Raw genomic sequence first — 4,960 nt, 5'->3', positions numbered from 1 at the left:
GTTTGAACAAATTATGGATATGTTTGGTTATGATTTTGATGTTTCAACCATTATATGTTTATTTGTGTGAATCATGGTTGATATATTTGCTAATGGTGATGAAGTTATGCCAAAGCATATGTGTACAATATATTTGGTATGATGTGAAATTGTGGTTGGATATTTCTGTTGAGTGATATGCATGATTTATAAGTGGGATGTATTAGGCAAATGGCTATGATTTGAATTATTAGTATTTGGTTATGTAATGAAGTAAACATGGATAATGATTATAAGTTTTTAATCATTAGTTATAAATGATGTGCATTCATATTCGGCTAATGATAGGTAAATTAAAGATGTGTGCATATAACATGTTTGTTTGTGGATTGATAGTTAACAACAAATTATAGAAGTAATATGGCTACTTTGATTCGGTACCTATTAGTAAATAATGAATATGTATAGGGTATGTTTTGTTAGCTAAACGGATAATCATTAAAGTGGCAAGTTAATATTTGTATTCGAATATGCAAATGGTAAATTTTAACTTAAGATTGAATGGTGGAATTGGTATGACTCTAATGGTTAATTTTGATAGTCGAATAGGTGAGCAAATGAATTGATTATATATTTTTAATTTTGTCATGATGTTAGCATATAAATTTTGGTATGTTTTGATTTGATAATTATGCTTAGAAATGGTTCGTAGATTGTTTGAAAAAATAATGGTTAGACAAGAGTATGTTATGTTATATGCATAAATACAAACTTGTGATGGGTTTGATGTGAAATGCAAATTATGATTGACATATTGGTTTGGTTATATGAAATGTTATATGCGTATATAGCAATAAAAAAAAATGAAAGTTGACATTGAATAAAGCATATTTATTTAGCATGTTTTAATATTCAATTATTGTATTGGAAATTGACCATATGAATAGTAATTCATGTTATAAGATAACAAAAATGGTTATATGTGAGTTTAATAAAATTGTTTTGTGATTTGTGTATTAATGATTTAAGAATTGATGAACTGAAGTTACAAATATATACCTTTGAATATGATCTAAGTGATTGTGTGAATGTATGAAAGTTGTATCTTTTCCGGTAATGCCTCGTAACCCCATTCCAGCGATGGATACGGGTTAGGGGTGTTACACAACTTATAGGCCATATGAATCAAAACACCTATACATGCCATATAAGTAAGTACACAAGTTCAAAAGTACCAAAATGATAGCTGGATAATGTAATGAGATCTCTCAACAACTCCCAAATTCGATCAAACATTGAAATCACTATAAAACACGAAAAAGTAAAGAAAGTAAGCTATAAAGCTTAGGAAGCTCGTATTATTAATAAGTATAACTTACCATCATTCACAAATTAAGTAATCTAAACATAATATACTACAACTCAACTTGATTGTTAACTTTTGCCATATTCAATTTTTTTTGTGAAATTATTTACTTCCAATTTGGTTTATTGTTAACATTACTAACTTATTCTTTTTAATTTTATGATTTTCTTCTCAGGTTTTTATGAGCATAGATTGGATTATCACTTTACTCCCTGTAGACCCTGAAATTAAGTGAACTTTTAGACAAAAAAGACGTGAACGAACAACTTAAAGACAAGTCGAGATTGACCTTGGAAATCAAAATCAAGACCAAGGTAATGAAGCTGATAATGTATGAAATCCCATCCTCATTTTCGATGATAGGGATCGATACATCAGACAATATGCTGTGCCACTTTTTAGTGAGTTAAATCTAGGAATTAGAAGGCCAGATATTGAGGCAACCCAATTTGAATTAAAACTAGTGATGTTTCAAATGCTCCAAACATTGGGCCAATTCAGTGGTATGCCTACGAAAGATCCACATCTCCACCTTCGATTGTTTATGGAGGTGAGTGATTCATTGAAGATAGCCGATGTGACTGAAGACACACTGAGGTTGAAGTTGTTTCCATACTCATTGCGAGATAGAGCACAAGCATGGCTCAATTCATTGCCACTAAGCTCCATATCTTCATGGCAAGAATTAGTAGAGAGATTTTTGGTTAAGTATTTCCTGCCTAGCAAAAATGCTAAGTTGAGGAACGAGATCTCAGCTTTCCAACAATTGGATGACGAGTCTTTTTATTAGGCTTGGGAGCGATTCAAGGAGTTACTTCGTAAGTGTCCTCATCATGGGATTCTTTATTGTGTCCAATTGGAGACTTTCTATAATGGTCTCAATGCACATACAAGATTGATGGTAGATGCTTCTGCGAATGGTGTAATTTTGTCTAAGTCTTATAATGAGGCTGATGAAATCATTGAGAGGATCGTGAGTAATAACTATCAATGGCCAACAAATCGAACAGCTTCAAGAAGACGTGTAGCCGGAGTTCATAAAGTTAACGCCCTCACTTCGTTATCAGCTTAGGTATCGTCTATTTTCTCTATGTTAAATAGTTTACTGCTAATGGTTCTAATAATTTTGCCGCTCAACCACCAAGTCCATTTGAAGTAGTTTCCTATGTGTATTGTGGGGAAGGTAATTCTTTTGAGAATTGTCCATCAATCCCAAGTTAGTGTACTATGTGGGGAACCGACATCAAAATAAGAGTGCAAAAGGACCTAGTCCAACTTCTACAATCCTTCATGGCGTAATCATCCTAAATTTTCTTGGAGAAACCAAGGAAATGGACCAAATAACAACTTATTGCAGCATACACTAAACTAATCTCAAAGGTTTAATCAGCAAGCTCTAAAACCACCTCAAGCTGAGGCATCAAATAGTTTGGAGAACTTTTTGAAAGTGTACATGGCAAAGAATGATGCTTTGATCCATAGCCAAGCAACAACATTGAAAAATTTGGAAAACCAAACGGGTCAGTTAGCTACGGAGCTTCGTAATAGACCGCAAGGAAACTTGCCGAGCAATACTGAGAATCCAAGAAAGTTGGGTAAAGAACTTATCAAGGCAGTGGCATTGAGAAGTGCTAAAATTCTGGAACCCCGATTGATTGATGTCGAAGATAAGCCCGTTGAGAAGAATCAACCAGCTATTGAAATTCCTACACCAAAAGAGTCAAAACCTGCAAATATTGACAAGGTAAATCCTAACTTAGTAAATTCAAATACTCTAAAATCTTCTTTGGATGTAGATTTACCTACTTTGAAGAGTTATCCGATTCAACCAAAAGTTCCATCACCTCTATAACCGCAAAGATTATAGTAACACAAGCAGAAACATGAGGTGCAATTCAAGAAGTTTTTGGATGTTCTGATGTAGTTACACATCAATATTCCATTGGTGAAGGCTTTGGAACAAATGCTGAATTATGTGAAGTTTATGAAGGATATACTGTCTAAGAAGAAACGGCTGAGTGAGTATGATACTGTTTCCTTGAAAAAGGAGTACAATGCGTTCCCTAAAACAAACTGTCACCGAAATTGAAAGACCTAGGAGGCTTAACTATACCCTGTAACATTGGTGAATCTTACTGTGGCAAAGCTTTGTGTGATTTAGGAACAAGTATCAATTGATGCCTGAGTCTATTTTCAAGATGCTAGGGACAGGTGAAATAAGACCTACAACTGTGACGCTTCAGCTAGGGGATCGATCTTTAGCATATCCCGAGGGAAAGATCGGGGATGTTTTGGTAAGAGTTGATAAATTTATTTTTCCTGTTGATTTCATTGTCTTAGATTTTGAAGCAGATAAAAAAGTGCCGGTCATCCTTGGGAGACCTTTCTTAGCCACGAGAAGAACGTTAATTGATGTGCAGAAAGGTGAACTCACCATGCGAGTTCAAGATGATTAGATAACCTTTACATTCTTAAAGCGATGAAATTTCCCGATCTGGCAGAAGAGTGTTCAGTTATGGAAGAGATAAAAAACTTGGCTTCTATGGGAAGCAATTTTGAAAAGATCTATTGGAGAAAGCCTTAGATCTTGAACCTTTGGAGGATGAAGAAGGTGAAGAAAACATGGCTTTGATGGAACCAATCCGAGAAATTTTATTCAATCCACACGGTTTGAACCATTGGAGTTAGATGTCAAATAATTTATGCAACCCAAGTTATCAACTGAAGAACCACCTAAACTTGAGCTAAAGATACTTCTTTCCCATTTGAAATAGGTTTATTTAGGTGACTGTTCCACTTTCCCTTTGATTATTTCAGCAGAATTGATGAAAGATGAAGAGGAGCAACTAATTGCTACTCTAAATAAATTTAAGAAAGCGATCGGTTGGACCATAGATGATATTTGAGGTATAAGTCCTTCTTTTTGCAGGCATAAAATTATTTTAGAAGAAGGTGAAAGAGCTCGAATTGATGAGTGAATGAGCCTCAATCCTATTATGAAGGAAGTTGTGAGAAAGAAAGTGATCAAATGGTTAGATGCAGGAATCATCTATCCTATTTCAGATAGTTCGTGGGTAAGTCTGGTTTAGTGTGTACTGAAGAAAGGTGGAATCGCGATTGTTGAAAATGAGCGTAACAAGTTGATTGCAACGAGAACTGTTACTAGTTCAAAAATCTGTGTTAATTACAAAAAATTGAATAAAGCCACTCGAAAGGACCATTTTCTGTTGCCTTTTATGGATCAGATGCTAGATCGACTGGTAGGTAATGAATTCTATTGTTTTTTAGATGGCTATTCAGGATATAACCAAATAGTGTTAGCTCTGGAGGACCAACATAAAACAACCTTTACTTGTCCATACGGTACATTTGCTTTTCGCAAAATGCCTTTAGGTTTATACAATGCACCTACAACATTTCAACGATGCATGATGGCAATATTCATTGATATGGTTGAAAATTTTATTGAGGTTTTCATGGATGATTTTTCTATTTTTGGAAACACTTATGATATTTATTTGAGTAATTTGGCTAAGGTACTGAAGAAATGTGAAGAGACAAATCTTGTTCTTAATTGAGAAAAATGTCATTTTATGGTTAAGGAAGGGATTGTCT

General features: G+C 34.2%; 1 non-coding gene across 1 annotated transcript; it reads right to left on the bottom strand.

The window, feature by feature from the left end:
• Positions 1–2,078: 2,078 nt before the first annotated feature.
• Positions 2,079–2,185, bottom strand: LOC121207524 (small nucleolar RNA R71). The gene has a single exon (XR_005902607.1). It is a non-coding gene; the product is annotated as a small nucleolar RNA R71 (small nucleolar RNA).
• Between the last annotated feature and the right edge of the window lie 2,775 nt (positions 2,186–4,960).

This window comes from Gossypium hirsutum, chromosome A01 (assembly GCF_007990345.1).
Source record: "Gossypium hirsutum isolate 1008001.06 chromosome A01, Gossypium_hirsutum_v2.1, whole genome shotgun sequence".
Taxonomy (NCBI): Eukaryota; Viridiplantae; Streptophyta; class Magnoliopsida; order Malvales; family Malvaceae; genus Gossypium; species Gossypium hirsutum.
The sequence above is the reverse complement of the archived record's forward strand: the minus strand, read 5'-3'. Positions and strand labels throughout refer to the sequence as shown.